This window comes from Chrysochloris asiatica, unplaced genomic scaffold (genome assembly GCF_000296735.1).
Source record: "Chrysochloris asiatica unplaced genomic scaffold, ChrAsi1.0 scaffold00109, whole genome shotgun sequence".
NCBI lineage: Eukaryota > Metazoa > Chordata > Mammalia > Afrosoricida > Chrysochloridae > Chrysochloris > Chrysochloris asiatica.
The window spans coordinates 10,900,232-10,921,340 of NW_006408627.1; positions in this window are offsets into that span (position 1 = coordinate 10,900,232).

The following is a 21,109-nucleotide window of genomic DNA, read 5'->3' on the forward strand; positions in this document are numbered from 1 at the left end:
ATTTATCTCTGTGAGTTACCCTTATGCCTCTGTGCCCCAAAGCCTCCGTCTTGTCTCTATAGCCACTCACTATGTTGAAGAAGGTTGCGTCATAGGTCACTGGTCTATCTCCTTTGATTTTTGCTACCTCTGTTCAGCCTCCTCTACTGGTAAGCAATCTTTTTTCCATTCATCTGAAGTTCATGGTTCCAGGAATATCATCTTTGTCTGTTTTATTTGTTTCTTTTTTGTAGCATTTCTGCCTAATCAGCCATGTTGCAATTCCCACCATGGTTTGATTTCTTGACAGTTCCTTCCATGAGCGTTGATTGTGGATCCAAGAAAAATGAAATCTTTGACAACTTCAATCTTTTCTCCACTTATTGGTCCAGTTGTGAGGCTCTTTATTTTCTTTATATTGAGGTGCAAGCCATACTGAAGGCTATGGTCTTTGATCTTCATCATTAAGTCTTTCAAGTCCTTCAATTACAGTAAGTAATATGTGTCATCTGCTTGTTGACGGTTGTTAACGACTCTTCCTCCAACCTTGATGCTATGTTATTTTTCATATAATCCAATTTCTTAGATTATTTGCTCAGTGCATTTTTTTTTTTTTTTTTAGTGCACTTTTTGAATAAGTATAGTGAGAGGATACAACCCTAGCACATACCTTTCCTGATTTTAAACCATTCAGTATTCCCTTCCTGGCCTATGTACAGGTTCCTTATGACCACAATTAATGTTCTGTAATACCCATTCTTCACAATATTATCCATAGTTTGTTATGATCCACATAGTTGAATGACTTTGCATAGTCAATAAAACACAAACAAATATCTCTCTGTATTCTCTGCTTTAAACCAAGATCTAGCTGATGTTACAATTATATCCCTCAATCCATATGTTTTTCTGAATCCAGCTTGAATTTCTGGGACTCTCTGTGGTTGTACTGTTACAATCATTTTTCGATTATCATCAGCAAAATTTTACTTGTTTGTGATATTAATGATACTGCTCCATGATTTCTGTATATTTTGGGGTCACCTTACATTGGAATGGGAGCAGATGAATGAATGCCTCCAGTGCTGCATCAGACTTTTGAAACATTACACCAGGGTGAAACAAGATACAAGCTGTTGTACTGTCTTTAAAAAATGGACAAGTATAGGAAGAAAGCAAAAAGTCATTAAGAAAACAAGAAAGAAGAAAAATGTCAAAATGAATATCAGAAGAGACACTGAAACTTGCTCTCTAGCATAGAGATGCTAAAGCAAATGGAAGAAATGTGGAGTTACAAGAGATGAAAAGAAATTTCAAAGGTCAGCTCGAGAAGATAAAGAAAATATTACAACAAAATGTGCAAAGATCTGGAATCAGAAAACCAAAAAAGAACACACTCAGCATTTCTCAAGCTGGGGAACTGAAGAAAAAATTTAAGCCTCAACTTTCGTTATTGAAGAATTCTCTGGACAAATTATTGAATGATGCAGAAAGCATAAAAGAAGTTGGAAGGAATACACAAAGTCACTGTACCAAAAGAAAATGGTTAATGTTCAACTGTTTCAAGAGGTAGCATATGATCAAGAGCCAATGATATCGAAAGAGGAAGTCCAAGGTGAATTGAAGGAATTGGCAAAGAACAAGGCACCAGGAATATGGAATAAAAATTGAAATCTTTCAAGAAAGTGAGGTGGCACAGGAGGCACTCACTCATCTATCCCAAGAAACTTGGAAGACAACTATATGGCTGACTGATTGGAAAAGATCCAAATTTGTGCTCATTTCAAAGACAGGTGACCCAATGGAATGCAGAAATCATCGGACAATCTCTTTGATATCCCAAATGAGTAAAGTTTTACTAAAGGTAATTACAGAAACAGCTGCTGGCCTACATTGACAGAGAATTTCCAGAGGTTCAGGCCAGATTCAGAAGAGGACGTGGAATGAGGGATATCATTGCTGATGTCCGATGGATCTTGGCTGAAAGTAGAATACCAGAAAGATGTTTACCTGTGCTTTATGGACTATGCAATGGTTTCGACTGGGTGGATCATGACAAGTTATGGACATCATTGCAAAGTATGAGTACTCCTGAACACTTAATTGTGCTCATTAGGAATCTGTGCATGGACCAAGAGGCAGTTGTTCAAATAGAACATGGAAACACTGAATGGTTTAAAATTAAGAAAGGTGTATGACAGGGTTGTATTCTTTCATCATACTTATTCAACCTGTATGCTGAGCAAATAATCCGAGAAGCTGGGTTCTATGAAGAAAAATGTAGCATCAGGATTAGAGGAAGACTCATTAACAACCGCAATATGCAGATGATACAACCTTGATTGCTGAAAGTGAAGAGGACTTAAAATATTTACTGATGAAGATCAAAGAACACAGCCTTCAGTATGGATTACATCTCAATATAAAGAAAACATAAATCCTCACCACTGGACCAATATTCTCATCAATGGGGAAAAGATTGAAATTGTCAAGGACGTGATTCTTTTGGATTAACTATCAACACTCATGGAAGCAGCAGTCAAGAAATCAAAGGATATATTACATTAGGTGAATCTGCTGCACAAGACCTTTATAAAGTGTTGAAGAGCAAAAATGTCAGCTTGAGGACTAAGGTACGCCTGACCCAAGCCATGATATTTTAATAACCTCATATACATGCAAAAGCTGGATAGTGAATAAGGAAGACTGTTGAAGAATTGATGCTTTTGAGTTATGGTCTTGGAGGAGAATACTGAAAGTGTCATGGGCTGTCAAAAGAACCAACATGTATCTGTGTTGGAAGTGCCGCCAGAGCGCCCCTTGGAGGCCAGGATGGCCAAACTTCATCTCTCATACTTTGGACATATTGTCAGGAGGGAACAGTCACTGGAGAAGGATATCATGTTTGGTAAGGTGGAGGGTCAGAGAAAGATCACCAGCAGGATGAATTGGCAAAGTGGCGGCATCAGTAGGCTCAAAGTTGGCCCAGGACCGGGCAGTGCTTTGTTGTACTGACTTGAAGCACCTAACAACAACAGCAACAATACAGTCTCTTGCAGGGATTATGGAATATTTCTGTAGACCCAAGGGATCAAGATGACCTGAAGTTTCAAGATTTTTTTCACATATGAGCCCATTCCACGTCACAGAATCTCACTCCTTTCAATTAAGAGACTTCATTTGCTTCCGTTGAGACTTCAACCTTCACCGAAGCTTTGCTACTGATGTTTTTCTCCCCAGAGGCTATAAAAGATAAGAAGTATATTACATGCTGCGAAGGAAGACCTCAAACTCACATTTTGTTTTTGATTGGTGTTTAATTACCCTCAGCCTTTCAGGGCCCCTCTCAAATGCATCAATTACACTCAGCAAGAGCCATCTGATTCTGTTGTCCTTATAATTAGTATTTCCACTGATGCTCTGAAAAGCCTGATACATTACACCAGTCTGTGCAATTCCTCCTTCTGGTGTTTCATCTCATTTCAACTGGCAAAATTCTAATAGCTGTAACTCGCAACAAACTTCATTCTACGTTATTTGATGACTGACTTTTCCATTAGTCACAATTCATATTGAGTTTCAAGGCATAAGTTCAGAGTCTGGCACAGCATAACTACTCTATTGAATATGTAAATATTAGATTTATTTGAGGTCCTCTGTGAAGATTTTCACTAAGCCTGGTAATTGACTCTTTTAAATTATAATGCAAGCAAATGAAGCTAATTCTAATTGCTGATATATTGGAATTGAGTTCTATCTAGAGGGAGGCATTTGATTCACAATAATAAATCATTTGCAACTAACTCAATGATTATCATTAATCAAAAACTGACCTAGTCAGTCCAATTTGATGTTCTGGGGTTTGATAAAACAGCTCAGTCCTTGTATATTTTGCTCAAGTTTTTGGAAGTAGACACTAGGAGACTGGGTAGAGACCTCTACACAAACAATAAAATAAACTCAGAACACCAGGTTAATTTTAGAATCAACTGTATATTTTAAATTAATCAATAATACTATGCTCATGTAAAGTATACATACACATATTGTTGTTATTATTAACTGGTGTCAAGTCAATTCTGACTCATAGCGATCCTGCATAGGGTTTCCAAGGTTGACTTGAATTACTGACATTGTGGATCAAATTCCTGTGCTGATCCCACAGCATCACAACAGAAGATCATATATATATGTATAAATATAGTGGACTCCTGATGTGGTGCTTTAAGATCAGCACAGAACTGCAAATCATAAGGTTGGAGTTCAAACCCATCAGCTGCTCCTGAGTAACCCCATAAAGGGTCATTATGAATCAGAACAGACCCAACGGCATTTAACATTTGTATATATACACACACACACACACACACACACACACACACAAATGTTATTTGGACCTTATGGTCCAAATGACCTTGCAGTCCAGCGCATTAACCCACAGCACCATACCAGGACTCTCTCAATATGTCTATATATCTATGCACCTGACCTAAACCATGGTGTTTTCAATAACCTCATATGGATGCGAAAGCTGGACAGTGAATAAGGAAGACTGTAGAAGAATTTATGCCTTTGAGTTGTGGTGTTAGAGGAGAATACTAAAAGTGCCATGGACTGCCAAAAGAACCAATAGATCTGTTTTAGAAGAAGTGTAGCCAGAGTGCTCCTTAGAGGCTAAGATGGCCAAACTTCGTCTCTCATACTTTGGACATATTGTCAGGAGGGAACAGTCGCTAGAGAAGGATATCATGGTTGGTAAGATGGAGGGTCAGAGAAAAAGAGGACGACCCCCAAAGAGATGGATTGGCCAGGTGGCAGCATCAATGAACTCAAGTGTGGCAACAGTAGTGAGGTTGGCCGAAGATCGGACATTGTTTCGTTCTGCTGTGCATGGGGTCACTATGAGTCGGTTCTGACTCGATGGCACCTAACAACAACATATCTAGATCTAGATCTAGCTGTCAGTATAGATACATAGATAGATAGAAAGATAGATAGATAGATAGATAGATAGATAGATAGATAGATAGATAGATAGATAGATAGATATAGAGATAGAGATACAGACATAGATATATAGAAAGAGTCCTGGTGTGGCGCTGTGGGTTAATGCGCTAGACTGCAAGGTCATTTGGACCACAAGGTTGGTGGTCCAAGTTCACCAATTGTTCCTTGGAAACATTGATGCTGCCACCGTGCCAATCCATCTTATTGAAGTTCTTCCTTTTTTTCGCTGACCTTCTGCTTTGCCAAGCATGATGTCTTTCTCCAGGGACTGGTCTCCTCTGACTACATGTCCAAAATATGAGAGTTGAAGTCTTCCCAGCTTGGCATCTAAAGAGCATTCTGTTTGTACTTCTTACAACACAGATTTGTTTGTTCTTCTGGTAGTCTATGGCATTTTTAATATTCTACTCCAATACCACAACTCAAATGCATAAATTTTTCTGCAATCTTCCTTATTTATTGTCCAACTTTCACATACATATGAGGCTCTTTATAATGCCATGGCTTGAGTCAGGTGCACCATAGTCTTCAAATTGACTTCTTTGCTCTTGAACACTTAAAAGAGGTCTTGTGAAGCTGATTTGTCTAATGCAATACTTCATTTGATTTCTTGACTGCTGCTTGCATGAGTGTTAAGAGTTGATCCAAGGAAAATAAAGTCTTTGACAACTTCAATTGTTTTCACATTTATCTTGATATTATTTATTGGTCCATGATAAATAATATCTTTTCTTTAAATTGAAGTGCAACCAGTATTGAAGGTTTTGATTTTTTATACTCATCATTAAGTATTTTAAAACCTCTTCATGCTTGTATTATCTGCATATTAACAGGCTGTTAATGAGTCTTACTCCAACTCTTGTGCAGTGAATAAGTCATTGGTCTTGCAAAATTCTATCCTGTAATTTCCTGCATCATTTCTATCAGCAAAACCATATTTTATTTTCCAACTACTGATCCTTCCTCTTTAATTACAACCTTTGCATTCTTTTCTCTAGTTATTGTCAATACATCTTGAATGCATGTTTGATCCATTTCACACTGTAAAATTTGGTAGAATTCTTCAGTTTCATCATCACTGGCTTTAGTGCATAAATTTGAATACTGTTGTTTTTGTTGTAAAGTGCCATTAAGTAGGTTCCAACCCATAATAACTCTGTACAGGGTTTCTGAGGAGTGACCGGTGAGATTATACTGCCAACTTTGCAGTTCATTGCAGTCCAGCGCATTAACCCCCAGTGCCACACTAGGACTCCATTGGAATAATAGTGGTATTAATTAGTCTTCCTTGCAGACATATGGATATTATCCTATCACAGACAGCATTATATTTCAAGACATGTCTTGAATTCTTCTTCTTAATGATGAATGAGATGCCATTCTTTTTCAATTTGTCGTTCCTTGGCATAGTAAAGCATATGATTTTTTTATTCAAAATAGCCAATACCAATCAATTTCCGCTCACTAATGACTGGGATATTTATCTTTATGTGTTTCATTGAATTTTTGACAACTTCCAATGTTTCAAGAGCTTCCGAGTTCTGCTTATTAAAAAGGCCATTAAGAATTTTAAAAGATATGGATGTCAAAAACGATTCTGAACATTGCTTTTCATCATAGAGATGCTAAAGCAAATGGATGTTTACAGCTGTTTCTCCTTATTTTGAGTTGTGCCCCATAAGCGAATGAAAGTACAGAAAGCTTTATTCCATTTACATCATCATAGCCAACTCTACTTTCAGGAGGCAGCTATACTCCAGTCATATTTTGAGTGCCTTGCAACCTAAGCGGCTCACCTTTTTGCATGGTATCTAACAATATTCTGGTGATTTTCATTAATGTTTGCAACTTCCAGCATTATATCTGACAATTTTCTGCTGCTATTCATAATCTTTTCAGTGGCTAAACATTCAGAATTAGTCTTCCTTTCTTTATCCTTAGTCTGTCTTAGTTTCAAAAGTCAGCTGAAACCTGTCCACAATGAATAACTGTGATAGGGTTTTGTGTCAAATTCACTAAGCTAAGATTCCCAGTGCGTTGACAGTTGAGATGTAGTTATCCCTAATACAGGCAATGTTAACTCAATGATGATTGGCTATGCTCAGCCAAGCAATTGAAAGGATGATACAGGAAAAGCTTGCTCTTTTCCCCTGGAACCTACAATTGTAAGCCATTTCCTTGATATAAACTTATCTTTACAAGGATAAAAATTACACTGGTTTTGCTTCTCTAGAAAACCAAGTCATAGACTGTGACCCTGCATCTAAAAAGTGCCATGGCTTCCAGCATCACAGCAACATGCAAGACACCACCGTACAACAAACTGATAGGTGACTAATGAATTGTTGTTAGGTGCTGTCGAGTCAGTTCTGACTTATAGCTATGCTATGAACAACTGAAGAAAACACTGTTCAGTTCTGAGGCAACTAAGCCATCTTTGTTACACTTGAAACAATTGCTGCTGCCACTGTGCCAATACGTCTTGGGGGGTGTTTTTCTCTTTTTCTGTGACTCTCCTTTTACCAAGAATGATGTCCTTCTACAAGAGCTGGTCCCTCCTGATAATATTTCTGAAATAGGAGAGAAGTTTCATTATCATGGCTTCTAAGAAGCATTCTAATGGTACTTCTTCCAACTCAGATTTCTCTGTTCCTCTGGTAATCAACGGTACTTTCAATATTGTTCTCGAACACTACAATACAAATGCATCAATTCCTCTATGGTCTTCCTTATTCAATGCCCAAGATTCACATGCATGAAGCTATTAAAAAATGCCGTGACTTGGGACAGACATACCTTAGTCCTCAAACTGACATCTTTGCTCTTAAACACTTTAAAAAGGTCTTGTGCAGCAGATTTGCCTAATGCAATACTTCATTTGATTTCTAGACTTATACTTCCATGAACGCTGATGGTGGATCCAAGCAAAATGAAGACAATCTTTTCTCCAATTACCATGATATTACTTGTTGGACCAGTGTTGAGGTTTTATTTATTATTATTATTATTATTATTTTTTTTTTTTACATTGAGTTGTAACCCATGCTGAAGGCTATGTTTTTTGGTCTTTGTAAATATTTTAAGTTCACTTTCATCAAGTAAGGTTGTATCACCTGCAAATTACAGGTTGTTAAAGATTCTTCCTCTAATCCTGCTGTTATGGCCTTCTTTGTATAATTCAATGTCTCAGATTATTTGCCCAGCATAGAGTTTGAATAAATTTGATGAAGAAATACAACCCTGGTGCACACATTTCCTGATTTTAAAACATTCTGTGCCCCCTTGTTCTGCTTAGAAGACTAATTGTAAGTATATGTTCAGGTTCCTTATGAGCACAATTAAATTCTGTAACATTCATTATCTGTAATATTGTCCATAGTTTGTCATGATCCACACAATCGAAAGACTTTGAGTAGTAAATAAAGTAAAGGTAAACATCTATCTGGCATTCTTTGCTTTCAACCAAGGTCCACCTGACCATTAGCAATGATATCCCTTGTTCACCTTCCGCATCTGAATCCGGCTAGAACTTTTTGTAGTTCCCTGTCAGTGTAGTCTTGCAGCTGCTTTTGAATTATTTTTAACAAAAAATTTACTTGCCTGTGATATTGATATTGTCTGATGATTTTAGCATTCCATGGTATAACCTCTCTTTGGAATAGACACAAATGTGGATCTCTTCCAATCAATTGACCAGGTAGCTGTTTTCCAGATTTCTTGGCATAGATAAGTAAGTCACTCCAGTGTTGAATCAGTTTGTTGAAAAATTTCTATTTGTGTTCTAATCACTTTCCAGAGACTTGTTTTTTTGCCAGTGCCTTCAGTGAACCTTGGACTTCTTCCTTCATTACCATTGGCTCTTGATCATGTACTATCTCTTGAAATGTTTTAAATTTATCTGTTTCTTTTTGGTATAGTGACTCTATGTATTTCTTCCATTTTCTTTTGTTGCTTTAGGCATCATTCAATATTTTGTTCATATAATCTTTTAATATTGTTTGTCGAGGCTTGAATTTTTTCTCCACCTTCCTCAGTTTGAGAAATGCTGAATGTATTCTTCCCTTTTGGTTGTCTAAATCCAGGTCTATACACATTTCATTATGGTACTTGAATTTTTCTTCTCTATCTGCACTTTGAAATTTTCTGTTCAGCTCTTTTACCTCCTCATCTCTTCTATCTGCTTTAATTTCTCTATGCTAGAAAACAAATTTCAGAGCCTTTGCTGACAATCTTTTCATCTTTTCCTTTTTTCCTGTCTTAATGACCTTTTGGTTTATTCCTGTATGATGTTCTTGATGACATCCTACAACTCTTCTGGTCTTCAGACACTAGTGTCTAATGCATCACTTCTGTTCTTGAGATTATCTCTAAATTCAGGTGGGATATGTTCAAGGTCATATTTTGCCTCTAGTAGAATTGTTTTCATTTTCTTCAGCTTCAACATGAACAATTGATGGTCTATTCCATGGTCAGCCCTTGTCCTTGTTTTGGCTGATTGTATGATGCTTACCCACTATCTCTTTCCACAAATATAGTCAATTTGTTTTCTGTGTAAACCATCTGGTGAGGTCCAGGTATATAGTCATCTCTTATGTTGTTTTTAAAAGGTAATTGCAATGAATAAGTCAGTAGTCTTGTAAAATTTTTTCCCCAGTATCATTTCCATCATTTCTATCACTAAGGCCATATTTTCCAACTACTGATCTTCCTCTTTGTTTCTAACATTTGCATTACAATTACCATTAATTATCAATACAGTCTGATTGTATGTCTGGTCAATTTCACTGAGAAGTTGATTTGTTGTTGTTGTGCCATCGAGTTGCTTGATAGCGACCCATAGCGACCCTGTATGAGATTCCCTAGGAGTGGATGGTGAGCTTGAACCACTTACCTTGCAATTCACACCGACTTTACAGTCAAGTGCATTAACTCACAATGTCCCACCAGGACTCTGGTAGAAGTTGATAGAATTCTTCAATTTTGTAATCAGTGGTTTAGTCCTTGGTGCATAAATTTGAATGATAGTGGTATTAGCTGGTCTGTCTTGCAGGTGTATATATTATTATCCTATCACAGACAGCATTATACTTCAAAATATATCTTGAAGTGTTTTGTTTTGTTTTATGATGAATGTGACACCATTCTTCTTTAATACACCATTCCCGGCATAGTAAACTATATGATCATCAGATTTAAATTGCCAGTACCGTCCATGTGGCACTATAGGATTAGCACTGGACTGTGAACCACAAAGGTGGTCATTCAAACCCACCAGTTGATCCTCAGAAACCATATACATACAGGGCTACTATTAATCAGAAAAGACAACATTTACCAACAGCAAAAACAAATGCCTAGGATATAGATGTTTATATGTTCCATTACAGTTTTGGCAACTTCCAATATTTTTGAGATTCATATTTAATACATTCATGTTTAGATTATTAGTAGATGTTTATAGCTGTTTCTCATTTTGAGTTGTGCCTCATCAGCAAATGGAGGTCCCGAATGCTTTACTTCATTTGCATCATCATGGGCAGCTCTACTTTGAGGACACAACTCTTCCCCAGTAGTTACTTGAGTGCCTTCAAACTCATCTTCCAATATTTTATTTTATAATATTTTAATATTCTGGTGTATATATAAAGAGAGAGTCTTGATGTGACTCTCTAGGATAAGCAATTGACAATAAGGTAGATTTGAACATATATGTGTGTGCATGTGTGTATACAAATAAAGAAAAATATCCTCAGTGCCATGGAGTCAACTCTGACTCATAGTGATCATTTGTAGGTTTTCCAAGGCTTTAAATCTTGATCAGAGGAAAAAGACTGCTCTTCTGAGAAGCAGATAGAGGATTCAAACTACTGACCTTGTAGTTAACAGCTCAACATGTAAGCTACTGTGCTACCAGGATATATATATATACGTGTGTGTGTGTGTGTGTGTGTGTGTGTGTGTATTTGTTGCTATTAAGTGCCATAGAGTTGATTTTGACTCATAGCGACCCTGTATAAAGTTTCTGAGGAGCAGCTGATGAGCTTGAGCTGCCCACCTTGAGATTCAAACCGACCTTGCAGTCCAACGCATTAAAACACAGTGCCACACCAGGACTCCATACATATATAAGGAGTCCTGGTATGGTGTTACAGGATAATGCACTGGACTTCAAGGTCAATTATAACCACAAAACCCTATATATATATATGGTGGTGGTTATGTGCCGTAGTGTTGGTTCTGACTCATAGTGACCCTGTACAGGCTTTCCGAGGTGGTAAATCTTTATGGGACACAAAGTCTCATCTTTCTCCTGAAGAACTGCTGGTAGTTTCAAACTGCTGACTTTGAGGTTAGCAGCCTGATGTCCTGGAGTGGTGCTGTAGGATAAGCACTGGACTGCAAGGTCAGCGGTTCAAACTCACCAGCCACTCCTTGGAAAACTTATGGGTTGGAACAGACTCGACAGCACTTAAGCACTTAAGACAACTATGTGTGTGTGTGTGTGTGTGTGTGTGTGTGTGTTCTGTATTTATAGAACTTTCCATGTACATGAAATAAGTATATCCTATTAAAATTTAAATTGCTTTTAATTCACAATGGATACCAGGACCAATTGGTAAAGCTGTATTGTCCAATGAAACATACATTAATAGAATCAGTAGCAGTTTTCACAGTCTCCCTTATCTGTACTCACAGAAAACTCAGCATTTCATTCCCCGTTCAATTCCTTTCAAAGTAGCATGGCTTGCTATCACAGAAGAAATGCCAGTCTAGCTTGTTTATATTCTTTAGGTTGTAGGTAAAGAGCTTCGAGTTTAATTGATTTCCTTCTTTCCAAGAAAGAAAAGACAAAAAAGAGGGAGCTTTGTGGGACCACCCTGGTATTCCCATGCATGCTATTTCCCTGTGTGCAAAACTGCAAAATTTTCAACTCCTCAAAGACTTCCATGCTTGGTTCCTGTCTTCCTCCACAGCACTGGTATCTGACCCTGATCTAACAGCATTACTGAGTGTACAAAGAAGTCTGTTGTATTTTCTGTCATTTAAGTTCTTGCATAAGGCCAACTGATGTTGCTGCAGCTCAGTAGTCAGCTGCTTACACAATGAGAGCCTGTCTCTTCATCTTGCAATTTCCTGCTTTCCATTCTCCGCTCCCAAGATCCAACAAAAGGAATTCATTAAAGGAGTTAAATACTTGGTTATTACTAGAGGGGGAAAACAAAATTGGCTATTTTTGACCACAGAGGTCTTTCACAGCAGTCACTGAAGCAAGCTCTTTTCTGTTATAATAAAATATAACCCACAATTTCTGCTGGTCACTTCATTCTTTTACTAAAGACTGCACACAATAATAAATGTGATTTTTTTTGGTGTTGTTTAAAACCCAAGAACAAATCATGTAATTATTTGAAGCATTCCACATAGTTTAAGTGTTTTTCTTTGCTCATTCATATGGCCCTTGTATAGTTACTAAAGCTTGTTAAGATTTTAATGTTTTTCAACTTCCCTTATAATTGGAATTTCTTTATATCATTAAGCTCTAATGCAAGAATATCTTAAAACCTCAAGGAAATCCCAGTTCATTTTTTAAAAAGTGTCAATCACATATATATTTTTATGAATGTATTGTTACATAGAAAAGTTACTTTATTCTTTTATCATAACATTGTGCTCAACATTCTATAAAATTAAATAGAGTTAAATGATAATATTTCCATCCAAGTCTTTGTAATAGGTTAAAAAGTGAAAAATAAAATAGAAGGCGATTGAGCTGAAATTTGATTCTTTATATAAATGAAATTGATTGCATTGTATAATTACTATTTTTTAATGTACCACAAAAGGAGACCAAGCACATATTATAGTTGTATCAATGTATGGTGCAATAATCTAATTATAAATGGTAGTCAAGTTATTTCATCTTAAAGCCATCAACGTTCATAATAATTAAAATTTAGTTCAGTGAAATGTCACACTCTTTTTTAAAATGTTTGGTCACAGGAAATAGCTCTCAGGGTAGTTGTTTTTAAATTACAGCAAGTTATTCCTTAGAAATGCTCCCTGATATAGCAGGTTTGATTTCCATCTATCACCAGTTTTTGTTTTTAAAGTTTTAATAGAGAAAATTCCAACTCATTGTGACTTCGTGTGTATAACTGAGCACCATAAGTTTCCTTCTGTGTTTTTGGAAGTAAATCACCAGGCTATTACCCCAACTTCCATCTTCTGGGAAATGTCAACACTAATTGTTTGCTGGACCCCTGATGGACATAACTGCCCATACTGAGTCTTCTTTCTAAGGTGTTTTGAGATTCCAAAGATACTGAAAATTTTCTGTACCTTTCACATTGGAGGCACTCACTCATCTATGCCAAGACATTTGGAATCCAATTACCTGACTAACTGATTGGAAAAGATCCTTATTTGTGCCCACTCCATAGAGAAGTTTCACCACTTGTCTGTCAGTTTGTCCTACTGAGGTTGCTTATGTGTGGCTGTAATTCTGGAAATTATGCTACCTGTATTTTAAATACCAGCAGGGTCACCCACGGTGGACAGGTTTCAGATGTGCTTCCAGATGAAGACAGACTAGAAAGAAGAGACGAACTATTTCTTACTCTTTAGTCACTGAACATAGCAATGGAACATTGTCAGCACCAGAGTATTCAATATTGAAACATAATGAAGGACACCAGAATATTGTCAGATATAGTGCCAGAAGATGAGCCCTTCAGGTTGGAAGGCACTTAAAACATGACTGGGGAAAAGCTGCCTCCTCAACGTAGAGTTGACCATGATGCCACTAATGGAGTAAAGCCCTTGGGACTTTCATTTGCTGATGAAACACAACTCAAAATGAAGAGAAACAACTGTAAAAATATATTAATAATCAGAACATGAAATGTGCAAAGTATGAATCCAGGAAAATTGTCAAAAATTAAATGGAATGTATAAAGTTCAATATCCTAGGCATTGTTAGTTGTTGTTGTTAGGTGCCACTGTGTTGTTACCAACTCATAGAGACCCTATGCACAACAGAAATGAAACATTGCCTGATCCTGGGCCAATCTCACAATCGTTTCTATGGTTGAGTCCACTGATGCCGCCATTGTGCCAATCCATCTCGTTGGTGGTCTTCCTCTTTTTATCCGACCCTCCACTTTACCAAATATGATATCTTTCTCCAGTGACTGGTTTCACCTGACAATACATCCAAAGTATGAAAGACGAAGTCTGGTCATCTTGGCTTCCAAGGATCACTCTGGATGTATTTCTTACAACAGAGATCTGTTTGTTGTTTTGGCAGTCTATTTCCAATATTCTCCTCCAACACCATAACTCAAATGTATCAATTCTTCTAAAGTCTTCTTTATTCACTCTCCAACTTTCACATGCACATGAGGTTATTGAAAATATCATGGCTTGTGTCAGGTTTACCTTAGTTCTCAAACTGACATCTTTGCTATTCAACACTTTAAATAAGTCTTTTAGAGAAAGATACCATGTTTGATAAAGATACCATGTTTGATAAAAAACATGGTCAAGAAAAAGAGGGAGAGCCCCAACAAGATGGATGGCACAGTGGTGGCATTAATGGGCTCAAACATAGCAACGATTGTGAAATTGGCCCAGGATCAGGCAGTGTTTCATTCTGTTGGCATAAGGTCATTATGAGTTGGTACTGACTTAATGACACCTAACAACAACAACCATAGAGAGGACACTCAATAGGATGTCGACATTGTTGGAAAATATCACTAATATCACATGCAAGACATATTGCTAAATATAATTTTAAAATGACTGCAACAGTAAACTGACAGATATAGAGGAGGACGTGGAATGATGAATATCATTGCTAACTTCAGATAGCTCTTCCTTGAAAGTAGAGAAAACCAGAAAGATGTTTACCTGTCCTTTATTGACTATGCAATGACTTTCAACTGGACTATGACAAGCTATTGATAACATTGAGAAGAATGGGTATTCCAGAACAATTGTGTTCATGAGGAACCTGTACATAGACCAAGAGGCAGTCATTTGAACTGAACAAGGGAACAATGAATGATTTAAAATCAGGAAAGATATGTGCCAGGGTTTCATTCTTTCACCATACTTATTCAACCTGTATGCTGAGAAAATAATTTGAGAATCTGAACTATGTAAAGTAGAACATGGCATCAGAACTGAGGGAAGACTCAATGACAACCTGTGATATGCAGATGATATAACCTTGCTTTCTGAAAGCGAAGTGTTCTAAAATACATACTGATAAAGATCAAAGACCACAGCCTTTGATACAGGTTGCATTTCAATATAAAGAAAACAATAATCCTATCCACTGGACCAGAAAATAACATCACAAAAATTGGAGGAAAAAAAACCTTCATTTTGCTTGGATCCACTATCAACACTCATGGAAACAGCAGTCAAGAAATCAAAGTCTTTGATAAGGCAAAACTGCTTCCCATAATCTTTTTAAAGCATCCAAGAGCAAAGATGTCAGTTTGAGGACTAAAGAGCACCTGACCCATGCCATGCTACTATTTTTGATCGCCTCATGCACATGTGTAAGTTAGGTAATGAATAAGGAAGACTGTAATAGAATTAATGCATTTGAGTTTGGGTGTTGGAGAAGAATATAAACAGTACCATGAACTATCAGAAGAATAAATAAATGTATGTTTGAAAAAGTATAGCTAGAATGTTCCTTAGAAGTCAGAATGGGGAGAATTTGTCTCATATCTCATTTGGATGTATTATCAGGAGGGACTGGTTCATGGAGAAGGACATCAAGCTTGGTAAAGTGAAAAGTCACTGGAAAAAAGGAAGACCTCTAAAGAGATGAATTGGCACAGTGGCAGCAGCAATGGATTCAAGTGTAACAATTATTGTGAGGATGGCACAGGAGTAGGCAGTGTTTCATTGTGTTGTGCATAGGGTCTCTATGATTTGCAATGGCACCTCACAACCACAAGTTATTCTTTGTGATTACCAGGGGAATCTCACTATTAGCATTCCCCTCCACAACCCCTAACTGTACTTAGCACAACAGAGGCATTTTATCAAAAAGATAACTAACGAGGTAACTAGTCATAGGTAACAGGAATTCAGTCAAGCTTCTATCAAAGAACTTAAAGTTCTTCAAATGTGTGCTATGAGTATTTACAGCATGAATAGTATGAATCCATTTCCTTCCTGGAATTTCTATGTTAGGAGGCTTTTGATATTTTTTAGGCAGAACATAGTGAACTAAAGTGTGCATTGCATCTTAAAGATTTTGGAGCCCAAATATATGACAAAACAATATATTTCATATTTGTTTCATATTGATGTGAAATATGTGTGAAATTACTTGGCTCTAAAGAAAATTCTCAACAGCACCATCAGTCCTTTGGAATTTAAAATTCCCCTGGGTTCCTGGTGTGCAACTGTAGGATAAGCACTGAACTACTAACTACAGTTTCAGGGTTCAAACCCACCTGTTCCTCCTCAGAAACTGTGTACAGGGTCACTGTGAGTTGAAACTGACTCGATCTCACTTAGTAACAACAGCAATGCAAGTATGAAGAGCACTGTAAGAGCTTTGCTTTTGTGTGTGTGTGCTAATTATGCCAGAGTCCATGCTGATATTTTGGGACTATTTTGTTTGATATGGTGATGAGACAATTAAGTAGAATTTATTGTTAATCTTTTAAGAACTCTGATTTCTATAGCCTGTCTTTTCACCCCTCTTCTGTCAGCTGATCTTACTGTGGTGGCATGTGTGTTGCTGGGATTCTAGAAGCTATGCAACAAGTATTTTAAATACTAGAAGGGTCACTCACGGTGGACAGGTTTCAGCTGAATTTCCAGACTAAGACAGACTAGGAAGAAGAAGAGGCAGACAATTTCTGAATGTTTTGCTACTGGAAAACTTATGAATAGTAGAGGAATAGTGTCAGATGCACTGCTGGAAGATGAAAACATTATGAGTAACACCATATTGTCAGCTATAGTGCTGGGAGATGAGTCCCTCAGGTTGGAAAACACTCAAGCAAAGCCTGGGGAAGAGCTGCCTTTAGAAGTAGAGGTAACAATAACAATACAAATGAAGTAGAGATTTTTGGACTTTCGTTTGCTGAAGTGTCACAACTCAAAATGAGGAGAAACAGTTGTGATCATAGATTAATAATTAAAGCAATGATGTAAAGAGTATAAATCCAGGAAAATAGGATGTCGTAAAAATTGAAATGGAATACATAAACATTGATATACTCAACATTGTTGTTGTTACTAAGTGCCATTGAGTTGATTTTGACCAATAGCTATCCTGTACAGGGTTTCTGAAGAGGGGCTGGTGAACTTGAATCACTGACCTTGCAGTTCAAACTGACTTTGCAATTCAACACATTAATCCACAGGCTACACCAGGACTCATCATAGGCATTAGTGAGCTTAAATGGACAAATATTGGCCATTTTTCATCTGATTTTTGTATTCATTACTATGCCAGGAACACGAAACTAAAGAAGAATGGTGTCACGTTCATCATCTAACAGAAAATTCAAAACCTATCTTGAAATATAATGCTGTCTGTTATAATATCCATATGTCTTCAAGAAAGACCAGTTAATACCACTATTATTCCAATTTACACACCAACCACTATAGCCAGTGATGATGCAAGTGAAGAATTCTACCAACTTCTTCTAACTGAAATTGGTCAAACATGTAATCAAGATTTATTGATAATTCTTGGTGATTGCAATGCAAAGATTGAAACAAAGAGGAAGGATTAGTCATTGGAAAACACAGCTTCCGTGACAGAAATGAAGCTAGAGATAGCATTACAGAATTTTGAAAGACCAATGACTTTTTCACTGCAATTACTTTTTAAGTAACATAAAATATGACAATAAGTATCAACCTCACCAGATGGAATACACAGAAATCAAACTGATGATGGGAAAGCTCAATATCATCAGCCAAAACAAGGACAAGAGCAGACTAGAAAAGACCATCAAGTACCCATATGCAGTTCAGGCTGAAGCTGAAGAATTAAAACAAATACACAAAGAGCCAAAAATGACCTTGATTTAGAGACCATCTCAAGAACAGATTTGATACATTAGACAATAATGACTAAAGACCAGAAGAGCTATGGGATGACATCAAAAACACCATACAGAAACAAAACAGAAAACACCAAACAGGAAAAAAAGGTAAAGGTCATCAAAAAGATAGGAGACAAAAAAGGACCAAAATGATGTCAGAAGAGACTCTGAAACCTGCTCTCCAGTGTGGTGATGGTGGTGTGTTCTGGAGCCGGTTCCAATTCATAGTAATCCTGTATAGGGTTTCCAAGGTTATAAATCTTTACATGAGCAGAAAGCCTCATCTTTCTCTTGTGGAACAGCTGGTAGTTTTGAACTGCTGACCTTGAGGCTAGCAGCCTGACTCTCCAGTGTAGAGATGCTAAAGCAAATGGAAGAAATGAGGAGGTAAAATAACTGAGCAGAAAATTTCAAAGGGCAGGTCAAGAAGATAAAGTCAAGTATTATAATGAAATATGTAAATACTTGGAGTTAAAATCCCAAAAGGGAAGATACACTCAGTATTTCTCAAGCTGAAATATCTGAAAAAATTTCAAACTTCAACTTTCAATACTGTAGGATTTTATGGGTAAAATACTGAATGATGCATAAATCATCAAAATAAAATGAAGAAATAGAGTCACTGTAGCAAAAACAAAGAGTCAAAGTTCAGTAATTTCAATAAGTGGCTTATAATCAGGAATCAATAGTAATGAAGGAAGAAGTCCAAGTTTTAGTGAAGGAATTGGCAATAAACATGGCTACAAGTATTGATGAATTACAAATAGAAACTTTTTAACAACTGATTCAGAACTGGTGTTACTCAGTCATTTATGCCAAAAAATTTGAAACAGAGCTAGCTGGCTAACTGATTGAAGTAACCCAGTGTAATCCGGACATCATCAAACAATGTTATTAATATCACATGCAAGTAAATGTTGCTGAAGATAATTTAAAAATGGCTACAAAAGTACATTGACAGTACGGCCTGAGATTCAAGTTGGTTTCAGATAAGGACGTTGAATAAGGAATATCATTGCTGATACCTTTGCTGAAAGCAGTGAATCTTTGCTGAAAGCAGAGAATACTACAAAGATCTTTACCTGTACATTAGGCTTTCTTTTGACTGTGTGGATCATGACAAACTATGGGTAATATTAGGAAGAATGGGTATTCTAAAACACTTAATTGTGCTCATGAGGAACCTGTACATATAACAAAAGTCAGTCATTCGAACAGAACATGGGGATACTGAATGTTTTAAAATCAGGAATGTTATGTGTCATGTTTGTTCCATTTCACCTCAGTTATTCAATCTGGTGTCCTGATGTGGCACTATAGGATGAGTACTTGACGGTAAGGTCAGTTTGAACTGCAGGGTGGGAAGTTCAAACTCACCAGCTGCTCCTTGGAAACTCTACACAGGGTCCCTGTGTGTGGGAATTGACTCAAAGGCACTTAACAACAACAATAAATAGTTAATCTATATGGTGAGCCTTGAAACTGGACTATTTGAAGAAGAATGTTGCAGACTCATTAATACCCTGTGCTCTGGTAGCGCAGTGGTTAAGAATAGGGCTGCTAACCTCAAGGTCAACAGTTTGAATCTACCAGTGATTCCATAGGGAGAAAGCTGAAGCTTTCTGCTCCTGTAGAGATTTACAGCCTCAGGAACACTATACAGGGTCCCTAGGAGTCGGAATCGACTCCATGGCACTCAACACCAACAACAGATATGCAAATGATATAACTTTCTTGCTGAAAGTGAAGAGAACACAAAATAGTGATTAAAATCAAATACCATAGCTTTTAATATGGCTTGCAACTCAATGTAAAAAAAAAGAAAAATCCTCACATGGAGCAATAAATAACATCATAATAAATGGAGAAAAGATTGAAGTTGTCAAGATGTCATTTTGTAGGATCCACAATAACATTCATGGAAGCAGCAGTCAAGAAATCAAGAGAAGTATTACATTGGACAAATCTGCTGCACTTGACCACTGTAAAATGTTCAAAAGCAATGATGTCAGTAAGGACTAAAGTGCCCCTGATTTAAGACATGATATTTTCAATAGCCTCATATACATCTGAGAGTTGGACAAAAAATAATGAAGACTATAGAAAAATTGATGCATTTGAGTTATGGTGTTGGATAAGAATAAAACAAGTACCATAGACTGCCAAAGAATAAACAAATCAGTTTGGGATGAAGTGCAACCAGAATGCTCTTTAGAGGCAAGGATGACAACACTTTGTATCTCATACTTTCGACATATTGTTAGGAGGGACCAGCCCCTAGAGGACATCATGCTTGGTCAAGTAGAGGATCAATGAAAAAGAGGAAGACCTCCAACAAGGTGGATTGGCAAACTGGCAGCAGCAGTGGGCTCAGTTGTGAGGACTCAATTATGAGGGTGGTACAGCATCTGGCAATGAGAATTTTTGCTTTTGTTTTTGTTTTTTTCATTGAGATGGAACCCATACCAAAATCTGTGGTCTCTGATTTCATCAGTAAATATTTTAAGTCCTCTTCACTTTCAGGAAGCAAAGTTGTATCATCAGCATATCACACATTGCTAATGAGTCTTCCTCCAATCCTGATGCCACATTTTTATTCATATAATCCAGCTTCTTGGATTGTTTGCTCAGTGTACAGATTGAATAAGTATAGTGAAAGAATGCAACCCTGGCACATAACTTTCCTAATTTTAAACCATTATTCTGTTTGATTGACTGCCTCTTGGTCTGTGTACAGATTCCTCATGAGCACAATTAAATGCTTTGGAATAAGAATTCTTCCCAATGCTTTCCATAGTTTGTCATGATCAACACAATTGAAAGCCTTTGCATAATCAATAAAGCACATAAACATCCTTTGATACAAAAAAATCTAGCCCCCAAAACCCAATGGTTGAATCTTTGGAATTGAAGTTGAGTATAGGGTGGTATTTTCAATAACCTCATATGCATGGGAAAGCTGGACAGTGAATAAGGAAAACGGTAGTATAACTGATGCTTTTGAGTTATGGTGTTGGAGGAGAATA